The 15,020-nt window shown below is 37.8% G+C and overlaps 1 long non-coding RNA gene across 1 annotated transcript; it reads left to right on the top strand.

The window, feature by feature from the left end:
* The first annotated feature begins 226 nt into the window (after positions 1-226).
* LOC141579699 (uncharacterized) lies at positions 227-14,563 on the top strand. The gene is made up of 3 exons (XR_012511553.1): positions 227-440; positions 4,548-4,683; positions 11,382-14,563. It is a non-coding gene; the product is annotated as an uncharacterized LOC141579699 (long non-coding RNA).
* The last annotated feature ends 457 nt before the right edge of the window (positions 14,564-15,020 follow it).

The following is a 15,020-nucleotide window of genomic DNA, read 5'->3' as shown; positions in this document are numbered from 1 at the left end:
GTATTTGCTGCAGTAACAAACAACCTCAAATTTCAGTGGCTTATACTAACAAAGATTCACTTCATACTCATAGGTCTGTGAGTTGAATACAGCTTTGATGGGCTCTGTGTGTTTTTTCAGTCCAGGAATATCTGAGGAAATCTCTTCTGGCAAAGGTCAGAAGCTCAAGAGGACAAGCTAAACCATACAAGCAAATTTAACAGCTCTGCAAAGGTGGGGTGTCTGTCACACCAGCTCAGATTCCATTGGCCAAAGCAAGTCACATGACCAAACCCCTTGTCAATGTGTTGAGGAAGTATGTTCCTCTCGTTGAGGGGGAGGGGGATTGGAATGTTAATATTAGTTGCAAAATAACACAGTCTGGCAAGACTACAGATTATAAAGCTAAGTCATACCCCTGAATTACAAAAGGAGTTAAATACTAAAACGTTGTTGCAAAGGTAAGTAAAATTTTAATATTTCTTTGGACAGCTACTTACCAAGGACATGATTGTTTGGGAGTCAGAATGGAAGTTCAAAGAAAAAATAATTTTTGATACATTAATTAAATCTACAGAAGTACAAACACGTTCATTCCTCTTGGAGGCTTCCTTAGCATGTGCTTAACCTCTGTCGTGTTACTTACGGTGCTTTCTGGTGGTCATTTGGAAGACAGCAGAATTATTGTTTATCCTTGTGTACCTAAGGTCTAGTAAAATCCCCAGCACAGAGTAAGCACTCAGTAACTGTTTATTGAGTGACTTAATGAATCCATGCCCACATAAGCCAGAAAACATTGTTCTTACTGTTTCTTTCTTTTTCAGTGTGAAATTATTTATGTTTTATAACATGGGAGAACTAACATATTTGCTTTTCTAGTCCCCATTTTCTTTTTCTGCCCAGGACTTTTCACTTTTCCTTCCCTAAGGGAAGTTATTTTAAATAAAATAAGCTTGGTTTGATATACCTCAAGTATTTTCCTGCAGATCAGATAAGCTGTGCACATGCATACGTGTGCACTTGTGTGTGTGTGAGAGTGTGTGTCTGTGTGTGTGTGTGAGAGAGAGAGAGAGAGGGAGAGAGATCTGAGCAAATAGTTTTTATACATTTTGGAAATACCTTTAGGGTATTTGCTATTCCTTTACTATTCTACTGATGAAAATCAGTTCTTGAACCACGTTTTTTCCACATTTATTTCTTTTGTGATTTGCTTACTGGGAAAACCTTCAGAGTTTCGCATTATGTAGTTATGAGCCTGTCAGGAGGACTATTACCGTACTAGTACAGTTAAAAAGATTTCAGATAGGTTGTATAATGCAGTGTCTTCACAGTAAACAGCAGACAACAATACAGAAGAATGAGAAAGCTGATGATAATTCAAAACAGTGAAAACAGAAATAGTAGAATACAAACTGGTTTTTATGACCACTCAACACAAATAATAAACCTTTCAATTTCTATAAAATTATTGTGAAACTCACTTGGCTCAATTGTGTATTTTTCATGATTTAAACGTCACACTGAAGTATTTTAAAATGAAGCTCATAAAAAATTGCGTCTTTGCAAGTCATCCAGAAATAATGTAGCGATATCATCTCTACAACTCCCCCTGCTTCCCCAAACCACGACTTTCCAATTCTATGTCTGGTTTCAGATGGATTAAGTATGTGACAAGAGTAAAAAATATTTCTTCAATGTAGCTACACAAAAGGAAACAGAATTTGCTCATGATTTTTATAAATGCATATCATCTTACTACAAAAAACTTAATTGCTCATGACAAAACTTTCGAGGACTCAAACAGATACGATTTCTCAATTCAAGTGACCTTGGTTTTTTTTCCCCTTATAGATTAAAACGTGATAATAGTTTAGAGACAAAATGAATTGTCCAAAACCACACAGTAAAGTCAGCCTGCCCCGTGAAATATCAGACCTATAGTGAATATTCAGAAGATTTTAATTTTGGAATCTGGACATACCATGGCAGTAAAGTGATTAAAAACAGTTAACATTTGAAACCCCAAAATTCTTTGCTGAATGCTGAGAAATATTTGCGATACAATAAGATCGTTGTTTTTATCTGATGATTAACTCTATCCTCAGGATGCTATCAAATACAAGCTCACCTAAGACACATGACATAAAACAATGATCTAGAGCTCCCAATAGCAAAGGAGTGAGAACATACAAATTCTTGTAGAGATTTATTTTTTAATTTATATTTGAAAAATGTTCCTAACAGATGGGAAAAAGTAAGGAGCTATTCATAAAATCTTTGGCTTATTTCCATAAAAATGCTCCATTTATTGAACAGGAAACAAGGTGTAGAATGTACTTTTAACCAAACTAAGAATTCATTTCTCCAATTTATAAAAGCTTTTCATTCCTGCTACTACTAATTCAAACATCTCCTCATCTGATACTCCTCAGTAGGCTTGACTCTGTTTATTACATTATGTTAAATTGATTAATTTTATTGAAGTATATAGACAGTTTACAATGTTGTGTCAATTTCTGGTGTACAGCATAAAGTTTCAGTCATACATATACATATTCATTTTCATATTCTTTTTTTATTATAGGTTACTATAAAATATTGAATATAGTTCCCTGGGCAATATCCAGTAGAAACTTGTTTATCTATTTTATATATAGCAGTTAGGATCTGCCAATCTTGATCTCCCAGTTTATTCCTTCCTACCCCTTTTCCCCCTGGTACCCATAAGGTTGTTTTCTATGTCTGTGAGTCTGTTTCTGTTTTATAAATAAATTCATTTGTGCCTTTTTTTTTAGATGCCACATATAGGTGATATCATATGGTATTTTTCTTTCTCTTTATGGCTTACTTCACTTAAAATGATGATCTCTAGGTCCATCCATGTTGCTGCAAATGACATTATTTTATTCCATTTTATGGCTGAGTAATATTCTGTCATATATATATATATATATCCCACAACTTCTTTATCCAGTCATCTGTCAATGGACATTTAGGTTATATCCATTAGACTTGACTCTTTAAACTGAGCTCAAGAATAAGCATTTATGGCATCCTCTCACATGAAGAAGAGAAAAAAAGCCATCCCTTTTCAAAGTTGATGAATTCTAGTGAGTGACAGGGGGAGGGGGTGTAGTTACTCAGTGTGACAAGAAACTTGCCAGATTGGCATGTTCCTGGTTTCTTTGATACTATGGCAACTTCTTTTTCATGTGAAAGTCTGGTGTTTGCTAGGGTATGCCCAAATTTTACAGAATGGATTTTGGACCTGTGAGGATAAGCAAGATGTTATTGGGAACTTCAGACTCTGGAGGGCACAGGAATGGAAAAGAGGGGTAATTATCAAAAATGTAGAACTAACTGACAAATTAAGAAGCAAAGTAAGGAAGGACTGGTGAGTGTCTTTACAACCAATGCAGAAAGGCTTTCCAGCAATAATTCAGAGTTGAAGCTGAATTTTGGATTCAAGGAACATAATCAATGTTGGAACTTAGAAACCTAAGATTTATTAAAGACAGATTTGATTTATTCTGTCTCAAAAAAAAAAATTCTTGCTTGCCTTCTAGCTTGTTTTCACCAAGCAACCTCAACGCCATTTAGCTTTTGCCCTGTAGGTATCGTAAAGACACCATTAGATTTTAGAACAAAGGAGCAAAGAAAAGGGCAGAAAAAGTGTATAATCACAGTCTTTTTTACAAGGCTATGTTTCTAAGGGTATTTATGTTATATGCAATGAAAGTAGGTAACAAAAATCAAGTTCCTTCTTTCCTATAATGAACTGCTGTTTTTACCCAAGAGTTAAAACATAAGTAACTTGTCTTTAAATTGTTTCTTGAGTACAAGTCTTCTCCTCGAGAAGGTAACAGCCTTCAGGGCATTATTCGTGAGCTATTTCTTTTGTATCTAGCATGGCAGACAATAAAAAAATCCTTGAGGCTTGGATTGTATTCTGAAAAATTAGCATTTAACTTACCCCCAACATTCCTCTAATGATTCAACTTTATAATAAGCCAAATAACAGTTAACTGAAAAAAAGCGATGTGAAAAGTAGCTGTAAGTTTTAGAAAAGTAAATTAGAATCAGTTTTTTTAAATGCCTCCAATTTTTAAAATTCATTGTTCTCTAAACAATAACTGAAGTAGATTATAAAAGGCTTGAAATGTACATTTTAAAAAAGAGGAAGATACTTAAGGTGATTTCTTTTTAATCCTCACGAGAAAAAAATTAAAGCCCTATTTCTAAGGATATAGTTAAAGATAGCTTTGAATTCTTTTTTTTTTTTTTTTTTTGTCCTGGAAAAACTCATGAGAGATGTTGTGATAAGTTTTTCATTATATATTATAATTTTACCATTTCAGCCAAGTACACCTGAAATTCTACACAAAGTGTTACATAATCTATGTGAGCAATCAGGTAGATCAAATAATGCAAGCGTGAAAGAGCAGGATCATTGTGGAGATGCCAACCACATACTCACTTTCCGAATTCTGGCAAGGGTGCCCAGGTGTCGAATTTGCATCGAATCCTCCTCCCAACATGCCTTGTTCTCCTGTCTCCCTTTATCCCAGTAATAGGAGAAGATTTCTGGGGCACTAGGATGATGACACAAAGAGGAAAAGACAAAATGGGGGAAATAAAAGCTGCCTCTAACCCTCGGAGGAGTGGAAGATGTTTCCTGGGAAGGGACCCAAGTGGAAAAAGCAGGTACAACAGACTTGGGCTGCCCAATTACGGTTTGCAGGGATAACTGCCATGACTGTGTGTGAATGATGTCCTTTCTATGTGGCTCGGCCCTTTACCTGAGAAACTTGTTGTAAGGGGCTTTGAACTAAAAGAACAAAATCACCTTTTCAATGGTTAGGGTTGTCACTGAGAGGAGACAATAAAACATTTTTCCTCTTTAGTTTTGTGGATAAGGATGGCAGCAGGGGGCGCCAGATGGACAAGAAGTATGAAGTATGGACATGGGAAATGGAAATGAGTGTGGGTCACTTGGGTTCTGCAAAGACTGGAGGTCAGAACCTAACCTCAGGGAAAACTCAGTTCCTGCAACATTTCTATTGCTTCCAAGACAAGCATGACCTGGGGAAAGAAGCATCATTTCTAAAGTAAAACTACTATTTTCTTTAGAATTTAGTTTACGAAGGACATTATTGTCTTCCTCTAGCCCAGATAAGTTATTATTTCTGGCTCTAAACAGTAATAGATTTAATGAGTGGACTAATTTTGTACAAAAGGCAAAGTCTGAATCCCTTGTCTCTGAACTTGCTAGTGAAAATAATACACCTTCTTGGCTTTATTCATTCATCAAATATTTAAAGGGGAGAGTATAGCTCAATGGTAGCGCGCATGCTAAGTGTGCATAAGGTCCTATGTTCAAGCCCCAGTACCTCCATTTAAAAATATATATAAATAAATAAACCTAATTATCTCTTCCACGAAAAAAAAAATACCTTCAATGTGTAAGGCTCAGCAGAGCAAAAGACTGTCTTAAATAGTTGCTAATGATAGTGTATATACAGTGGGTAACTGCTTATTTTAACAAAAGAAATCATATCAGATTCAAGAGTGCTCCTTCATACCTCTCTCCGGTTGGAAAGGGTAGAATTATACCAAGTGCTCTGGGAACTCTTAGGGATGTGTGCTCCCCAATTGGAGCAGCACACAGAAAAGAAGAGTTGAGAATCACAACTGGATGGGAATACAATGAAGAATCAAAGTTTTCTTGTTCTTAGGCTTTTGCAGTTACTCTGTATCAAGAACGTCCTAGAAAGTGATAATTGCACGAAAGAGTTATAGTTACGGTTTAACAGAATGCCAGAGCAAAAGACTGATTCTAGCCGAGAGTAATCAGGGAATTCTTTGTGGAGGTGGAAAAAGATGGGCATGATTACATGATATAAGACTTTAAAAGGTAAGATAGCTCTTTAATTATTAAACAGTACATTCTTATAACATTAAATGAGAACCTAGGTGCTTGGGATACAAAGATAAACAGGATAAAACCCATGCCCTTGAATATTTCAGGCAGGGAGAAATATTTCTCTTCCCAAAGAGGGAAGAAAAAAACAATGCCATGGGAAAAATACAGTATTCTAGGACAAAAGTGATACAGTGCCTTATAGAAATAAACAAAAGGAAACCTTTAGTGCTACCTAGGATGGGATATATAAATTAAGATAAAATTATGCCTCAGCTGAGAGTTTACTCATTTGTTACTCATTCATTCAATTACCATGTATTAAGTGCCTACTATGTTCATGTTGCTTGCTCTCAAGGAGCTAATAGTCAAACAGTGGCTCAGACATCTAAATAGGTGAGTACAATGAGGGACCTAATTAAGTATACTTTACAGAACATTATTAAATACAGGGAGGTCAAATGCAGCTGGAGGTTGAGGAAAGGCTGCATAGAGGAGGTGAATTTTGAAACTATCTGTCAGGCAGAGTGTGACTGAGAGTACCAAGGACTAAAGATGTTCCAGACAATGAGAGCCATGGGAGAACAGGTACAGTGACTCACTGCAGCCTGAGGTGTCCACAGAATGGAAAGAGATTTGATATGTCTAAACCTTTGGATAAGAAAGATGAGGTTGGCACAAACCAGATAGAGGGCCTTCAGTGCAGACTTAAAGACTTTGAACTTGACCCTGAGGACCACTACCTTTCAAACTGGATTCCACTAAGTCCTTGAGTTCTAAGAAGTACCTCAGCAAGATGAAGGACAAAATAGCAGAGTTTAGGGGTCTGTGAATTCCAGTATAGAATTTTAAACATTAATCTGTAGGCAATGTAAGATCTTTGAATTTTTTTAAGTAATTTTTGGTTTGGTTTGGGGGGGCGGTAATTAGGTTGGTTTGTTTGCTTACTTAATGGGGATTGAATCCAGGACCTCATGCATGCCAAGTACACACTCTACCACTGAGCTATACCTTCCCCCAATCTTTAAAAGAAGGAAGTGTTAGTGTAAGAATGATTTTTGGAAGATTCATCCATCACCATACCATCAACCAGAATTGCTCCATTTCTCTCCTAAATCCTATTCATCCTTTCTCTTAAATAGCTCTCAAATTCATCTATCCCTCTCCTTCTTTACTGGAACTGCCAATGGTTCGGGTCCTTATTTTTTTTTCCTCTGGTTAAACATAAGAGCCTTTTCACTTACTGCTCTACAGTCTTCAGTTGGTCCTATCCACAACTTTGTCATATCACTTATTGTTCTATTTTGAAATGTATTAATTTAAATCTATATGTTTTCCATTGGAGTAGAAGTTCCTCGAAAGCAGGTATGGGAGTTCCTACAGGACTGTCAAATTGGGATCCACTGCTAAGTGTTCTATAGTTATGCATTCTATCATACACCATCATTTTATCCTTTTCTACAGGATCATTCCTTTCAACATACAAGTATGTTGTATTTTTATTCATCCTAAAAATTCACCCTTGTCTCCAACCCCCATTTGCTACTGCTCCCTTCATAGCAAAACTCAAGAAGTTCTCTGCTCTTTTTCATAGCAAAAGTTAAAAGAATTGTATAGAATCACCTTCTTTACTTCCTCACCTCAATTTTCTCATGAACTCACTCTGTTCTTTTATCTCCATCATTCCCCTGCAAAGTCATTTGTCAAGGTCATCAAATCCAATAGTCAACTTTCATTCTCATCTCACTTGGTCTCTTGGTAGCATTAGACATGATTGATAAATGTCTTGAAATAGTTGATAATAGCTCCTTACATTTCCTCCTACTTTAGTGTATATTCCTTTTCAGTGTCTTTTGCTAACTTCGCTTCCTTTTACATATCTCTAAACCTGGGACAGCTCAGTCTGAGACTATTCCTTTTGCTGTTTATAGTTACTTCCTAAGGTTTAGGAAGTAAAGGGGTCTAAGGGGTCTCCTAAGGGGGTCTCCAGTCCTACCGTATATGTGCTGATGATTTTGAAACCTACATTTTCAGTTTGGACCTCTTCCCTGAAGTTCACACTCCTGTGGTCAACTACCTGCTAGCCATACCCTTTTGAATTTCTGTTGAACACCTCACACACATCATGATCAGAACAGAATTTTGTCCCTCATCCTCCCCTTCTTCCCAGCTTATCTCTCATGAGGTCTTTTGCATGTCAATCTGTGGCTCGCTTCTTCATCTAATTGGGCCCAAAACCTAAGTCTGATTCCTCTTGGTGCTCACATCAAAATATATGCCAAACCTGAATGCGTCTCACCATCTTCACCACTAACACCCTCGTGTAAACGACTATCAGCACTTCTCTGGTCTACTACAGTAGCCTCTTAACTCGTTTCTTTTCTTCCACTCTCGTCCCCTCAGACTCTTTCCCACACAGCCATCTAGAGAGATCTTTTAAGTTTATAATTCATATCACACCACTCTCCTATTCACAAATCTTCCAAAATTTGTGATTACACTTCAAAAAAAATCCAAAGCTTTTTTAAACATAGCCTACCCAATATGACCTGGCTCTAGACATTCTAATTGCAAACCCCTCCATTCACACTCTTGTACTGATCACTCTGACACATTGACTTTCTTGATCTTCCTCCAGTAGGCTCTTCATGCTGTCTCAGGGCCTTTGTACTTGGCTGTTCTTTCTGTCTAGAGTGCTCTTATCTCAGATATTTCAATGGCTCCTTCCTTCAGAGAATTCCCAGGTCTCTGCTTAAATGTTACATTTTCAGCAAGGACGTCTCTGATAACGTATATAAAATACGTATTTGATCCTCCCCACTTCCCCACTTTCGTCCTTGTGTCCACTTATTCTGCTTTTCTTCACAGTGCTTGTCACTAACAATATATTGTATTGTATATTTATTTGTTTATTGTCTGGCTCACAGACTAGAATGTGACAAAGGCTCTCTCCTTGACCTAACTCTTATCAGGCTCCTCTGAGACTAATGAGGCTCCATCCATGGGCATGTCCTCATAAGCCCAGGCTTAGCAAGAATCCTGCTAAGTCAGTTTAGCCAGAATAATCATCCTTGATATCCAACAAAATTCCTCATCCTCACCATCACCTTGGCCTGCCTCCAGGAAGGACCCTATCAGGTTAGTTTAGCAAAGATTTATCCTGCCCTCTTAGTAATTTTCCACCCACTGATAGTCCTGCCTTCTCCTTGGCTATAAATCCCCACTCTTCTTTGTTGTATTTGGAATTGAGCCCATCTCTCTCCCCTACTGCAAAACCCCACTACAGTAGCCCCTATACTTACAGCAACAGTCCTGAATAAAGCATGCCTTACCTTCTTTAAAATTGTCATGAGTAGTGTTTTATTTAACAAATGTTAACACTGTGAATGGTAAACAAATCAGGCACCAGGTTTGTCTTGTTCATTACTATATCCCCAGTGCCTAGAATAGTGCCTATCACTCAGCAGGCATTCAACGCATCTTTTTCAATGACTGAAAGCATTTAGAACAAGGAACAATATACTCAAAGAATCTGAGAATCTTTAATTGGTGAAATAGCTAGTTTTATACCATTTTTAAAACATTTCAATATTTTAAAAACAGAGGGTGAAAAGTTTATTAATGTATATCTTAAAAAATTAACACAGTTAATTTCGTAGTATCAGAACCTCAGAGTTAAGAGCCCTTAAAGGGTACCTAGTGCAAACCCACATTCTAATTTAAAAAGAAATGAAAATCACTGGTTATTCTTTTAAGGTCTTTATTCTTGGAGGGAGAGTTATTTTATTATTTACAGAGTATCTGGAAAATTTTAAATTAGCTAATTGATCTTAAGTTTGCACTAATTAAAGCTTTGTAGTTTATGTTTACAGGATTGAGCCAAAAAGCCAGAGCATTAATAACCACTGGAGATCATTAAAAGTATTTTATAAAAGACTTCAAACTGGCTATATTGCATAGTTTTGTCAAGGGTTGTTTGAATTCCAAAGCACAGCCATAACAAAAGTGATAATCAATTCAAGGTGACACTGGTATCTCTATTCAAACCTCACCAGTTTAAAAGCACAGGATAGATAGGCAGGCACTGAATCCATGCCAGCAGGGAAATAATTGATTTAACTGATCTAAAAGTATGTTTGAGACAAGCTGTCAACACACACATGAAACCAAGATTCTAAAAATGCTGTTAGATCCATAATGTTTATACAGCAAAGCAAGCAACCTTTGTTATTCCAATTAATGCATCTGCTCACAGAGGATATCTGATCCAAAATGTTTTATTATTTTCTCAACTACACTGAAAAAATGTTGACTCATACTGAAGCAATTTAGAAATGTACTCAGCCACAAAATGGAAAGGGATTACATTAAGTTTAGTATTTGTTCCTAGGGGAACTGCTAAAGATAACATCTCAAAGGTTTACACTTCCTTGAAAGGGTTTTAAGTGTTACCACGTGTATTGTATCTACTTACCTTTTTGAAGGGTGTTGGGCCAGGTAGTTTTATTCTTTCAACCTTAAAAACCAATAATTGTAAATGTCAAGAGGTAAGATGTGTGCAGGGAAAATAATGTACCAAGATCAAGCAGTTTGTTGAGATACCTTGGGCTACAGCCTACAGTAGTGCATAGTAATCTCGTTTTTCCTTTGACAGTTTCATTCTAAACCGGGAAGTGGGATTTGGGAGTTGAATTTCCCAACAACTGAAACAAACTTTAAAAATAATCTAGTTCAACACTTTACTAGTTTTACCAATGAGATGTAAGTGATCTGTTTAAGACACACTGCTAAGTGGCTAAGCTGGGACATCATTTTTATTTATCAGGATTTTTGTTTCTAAATACTGTGCTTTGCTTACACCACCATACTACCTTTTATGATCAAGAATAATTATCGAGCTAAATCCAACAGGGTTTAGGATATTCAACAGGCAAAATGACCCACTTTTCCAAAGAATAAATGACATTTTAAAAAAGAGGGAGGAAAAATATCACAGATTAAAAGACGTAAGATCTGTATCAACAAAATGCTAACTGTGGACTTCTTAAAATCTTGATGAGAAGAAACTAAATGTAAAATTACATTCTTAAGACAATCAAGGGAACACAGAGTGGATTTTTTTTAATAGTAAGGAAGTTTTGTTAATTTTGTTAGACATGATAATGGTCATATGGTTATGCTAAAAAGAAGTCCTTATCTATTTAGGCTATATACTGAAATATTTACCAGCGAAATAATCTATCTGGTTGTTTGCTATAAGACACCCCAGGAAATAAACAAATTAAACAGTGCAAAGATAGATTGGTAAATATTAACAATGTTGTTAATCATTAAGGGTGGAGGTTATTTATTCTAGTTTGGTGTATGTTTGAAATTTTTCATAAGAAAAATAACAAAGAAGTTATTATTGAACTTATACTTCAGATAAGAAACCATTGACACACTTTATTGAGTCCAACTTTCTTTTTATTTTAAATTGCAGAACCATCACAGGAAAACCTTATCATGTATCTCTACGGTCCTATACATTCTGGGTTCTGCTGATCTCCAACCTCACTAATGAGTGCTGCACCGAGATGGAGAATTCTGCTTTGGATTTAATCTGTGTGTGCATGATGTGAAACTATTAATTTTGACTTATTTTTTAAAATGCTCTTCCCTGTTTTCCTGTTCCTTGGTGCTACAGTTCAGTAATCATTTTACTTCAATTCAACAAATATTTCTGGAATGATGTACCAAGTACTGTCAGGCCCTAGGAACAGCAGATGGGGTATGTCGTTTTCCCGTGTATATGAAACATTAGTTTATATATGAAAGTATGTGAAAGATACATGAAATATCCATATATAATAACAGAACTGATGGGTGCTGTACTAACTACATGGAAGAAAGCGCTTGAGAGAACCCTGAAGAGGACGTTTGAACAAAAACTTGATCAATCATGTTAGAGGAAGGACAGAATCATATTTTTATAGAGTGAATAGAAAGATAAACTATGACGAGGCAATCAAAGAATATTCAGACAAGAAATGTAGAAAACTAGTATTATAGAGGTATGTGGGATAGCTAATTTATAAAAATGTTATTTTTCTGAATTTAGGGATGTTATTTGTCAGCTTCCAAAAATTTGTAGACGTGGTTTTTCATTTTGAATATTCATTTTCATCCCCAATTTTGTATTTTTTCATTAAAGGGGTTCCCCCCATATTGTGTAAACTTCAGCTGCCAGGCCAGCTAAATTCACTACAGTGACTGTAATTTGCTAGGCTACATCAGTGCTAAGAATACATCCATCAGTGAACAAAAATAGAGGGGGAAAAAATCTCTCCTGAAGCTTACATTCTAGTTGAGAGAGACAGACAACACAAAAATAGAACAAACAAGTAAATTAAATAGTATGTTAGAAGGTAAGTGCTGTGGAAAAAGTGGAGAGGGGGCAGGGGGAAGAAGAGTGCAGGGCAGGGAGCGTGGTTGGGTGTCAGAGCAGGTACAGCGCACGGAGAAGCAACGATGTGAAGGCACTGGTTATTGATAATACCGATGGAATCTAGTTAAGCTTATCAGTTTAGTGGTGCTCCATTATTATTCTCTTACTCAGGCCCCTGATTAAGAATATTTGAAGTCAAACGACTCCAAAGTTGCAGAAGTAGGAGGGTAAATCAGTAACAGTTGGACCAGGGTTAAGTGCTGAATGGCTACCAGGGACATTAATCTACCTGAGTCTGGTACTCACTAAACAACAGAGGGGCACTAAAACATCACTGGAAAATAATCCAATGGGGAATATTGTATTTATTAGAACTTCTTAGGGTGGGGTGAGATCCCCACGTGGCATGGCTCTTAAGGAGATTCCCTTTGTCAGGTTGTATTGCTGGGTAGGGTGAGGCAAATAGAGAACCATATCTAAAATATTCAGGCCAATAGAAGGCTGAGTGCTGCCCCTACGAGCTGTCCTTTCCAATCCTCACTCCACTCAGCATTCAATCTTTCCTCTAAATAAAAGTTGGGAAAATAGGTAAAAATATAAGTTCAAAGTATGCCCTAAAAATAATAAAAACATGAGACTGGGAGTATAATTGTTGGGGAGCAATATTTAAACATTTTGGAGCATCACACGTTCTTTTTTATACAGGTAGCTGTTGTATAGTAGAAAGATAAAAGGACAAGTCGGAACTAAGTATGAGTTCTGACTCCGCCACTTAGCTGACGAGCCTTGGGCAAATCAGAAAGAGAAAAACCAAGTTTTATCGTCTATAAAATGGGGGTAATAAATATTTTCTTTTATGACAATTAAGTGAGGTAATTGCATCTAAATGAGCTTTTTAAACAACAGGGTATCACTCCCTTGTTTGGCATAATAATAAAGATAAAAGGTAGTTTGTAGTTGCTAGGTAAAAATCATAGTTATGAGGTATATAGTAATTTGAGTTTCAATTATCAACCACTAGTTAAGACAGTGCAGAATGCTTTAAAATCTGTATTTATAGACTGTCTTCATATAGCTTCAGAAAAAAAGATAGCAATCTAACACACTAACATCTCTTAATGGAATGTTAGAACAAGAGACACATCTCATATCTCAAAAGCAGAATAGGTTTTTTTTTTCTTACTTTCTTCAATGAGTACTGAAGGAGGAGTGACCTCTAACCAAATGATGGTTTAGCATCAAAAATAACTGGCTATTTTCTCCGAATAGCTGGCTAGGTAGAGTGATTCTTAAATGATACTTCTTGTCAGCAAGAAAGATGATCCCAAGAATGAACAAAAATAGCCTCTGTTCAACAGCTGTGATGTCTATAATTTATAAGCTGTGATCGTCTCTCATCAGATTGTCTTGGTGTCTAAGCAAGCATGGATGCATGTTTGCCATTTGTATACTCATCACGTCTCAGAAAACTTTTGTTACACCTTCTTCTTTCTGATCAACACATTTCTCTCTTTACATAGAAATAGTGCGATGAGACTACCTGTTGGAGAAATGTGTTGTCATGCACAAAGTTTAAAATGTTCAACTAATTCTTAAACATTTATTCCCAACCAGCAAATAATTTTTAAGCTTTGAAAGAAGGGCAACACTGAAGAATAGGACCTTGAAGGAAGGAAAGAAGGAAAGAGGGAAGAAAAGAAGGGAAGGAGGAAGAGAGAATCACTTTATTTTACTGTATTTTGGCAGTCTTTAATGCTCTGCCTGGGTGTCAGACGCCACTAGTTTCCTCTTACTGGTTTTTCCCCCACTTCAATTTTTACCTTTAATTTGTGCTCTTATATTGCTTTTGCTCTTCACAATTCTTTGTCCCTCATGTGTCTTACTTTCCATGCTCAACTACATTTACTTTCCCTCTTCATTTTGTTCACTGTTACCCTCTCGTGCAGCTCTGTCACAAACTATTTCTACGCTATATTTATATAACTACGTGCTAAAATACAATCGAGCAAAGAGTGGGACCGATTGGAGTACCTGGGGCAAATTAGTTAGAATTGAGAGCTCTAGAGCGGAGAGTCTCCTCCAATTATAGGACAAAATAATTGAGAATTAGACAGTACATAGACGAGGACCACTGAGGACAGCGCAGAATTGGGTTCTCTACGTGTGTCGTGACCTGTATGAAAACACTCAGCCCGTGACTCGAACTTCCTTGTGGCTCTCCTCCGACTGACCTTCGATCAAGGCCCTTCCCCATCTCCCCCTGCCCCGACTCCCCTTAGACCCACACCGGGGTTTTCACGTCCCTCTCCCCACTCCTGAAGCCCTCTCCAAAGTGGGCTTCCATCTCTTTCCAGTCGCTAAGATTCGGCCCAGACCTCACCCTCCCATAGCCATTCCCTCGGGTTCTCCTCCTCACCCGCCCCCAGCCCGGCTCTCGCCCTCCGCCCCCTCCCCCGTCCCCTCCCCCGTCCCCTCCCCCGTCCCCTCCCCCGTCCCCTCCCCCGTCCCCTCCCGTGCACACCTGTGGGTTCCCGACCCTCCCTGCTCGCCGCTCAGGCCCTCCCTCCCCGCCGCCCCTCCCTCCGCCCCGCCCCCAGCGCCCGGACCCTGGCCCCACCCCGGCCGCTCGCCCGCGGGGGCTCCGCGCGCAGACGCCCCCGCGCCCGCCCCGCCCACCTGCTCGCCGCCCCCACC

The sequence above is a fragment of the Camelus bactrianus genome, chromosome 13 (genome assembly GCF_048773025.1).
Source record: "Camelus bactrianus isolate YW-2024 breed Bactrian camel chromosome 13, ASM4877302v1, whole genome shotgun sequence".
Taxonomy (NCBI): domain Eukaryota; kingdom Metazoa; phylum Chordata; class Mammalia; order Artiodactyla; family Camelidae; genus Camelus; species Camelus bactrianus.
Note: the sequence above shows the minus strand (reverse complement) of the source record. Positions and strands in the feature narration are given on the sequence as shown.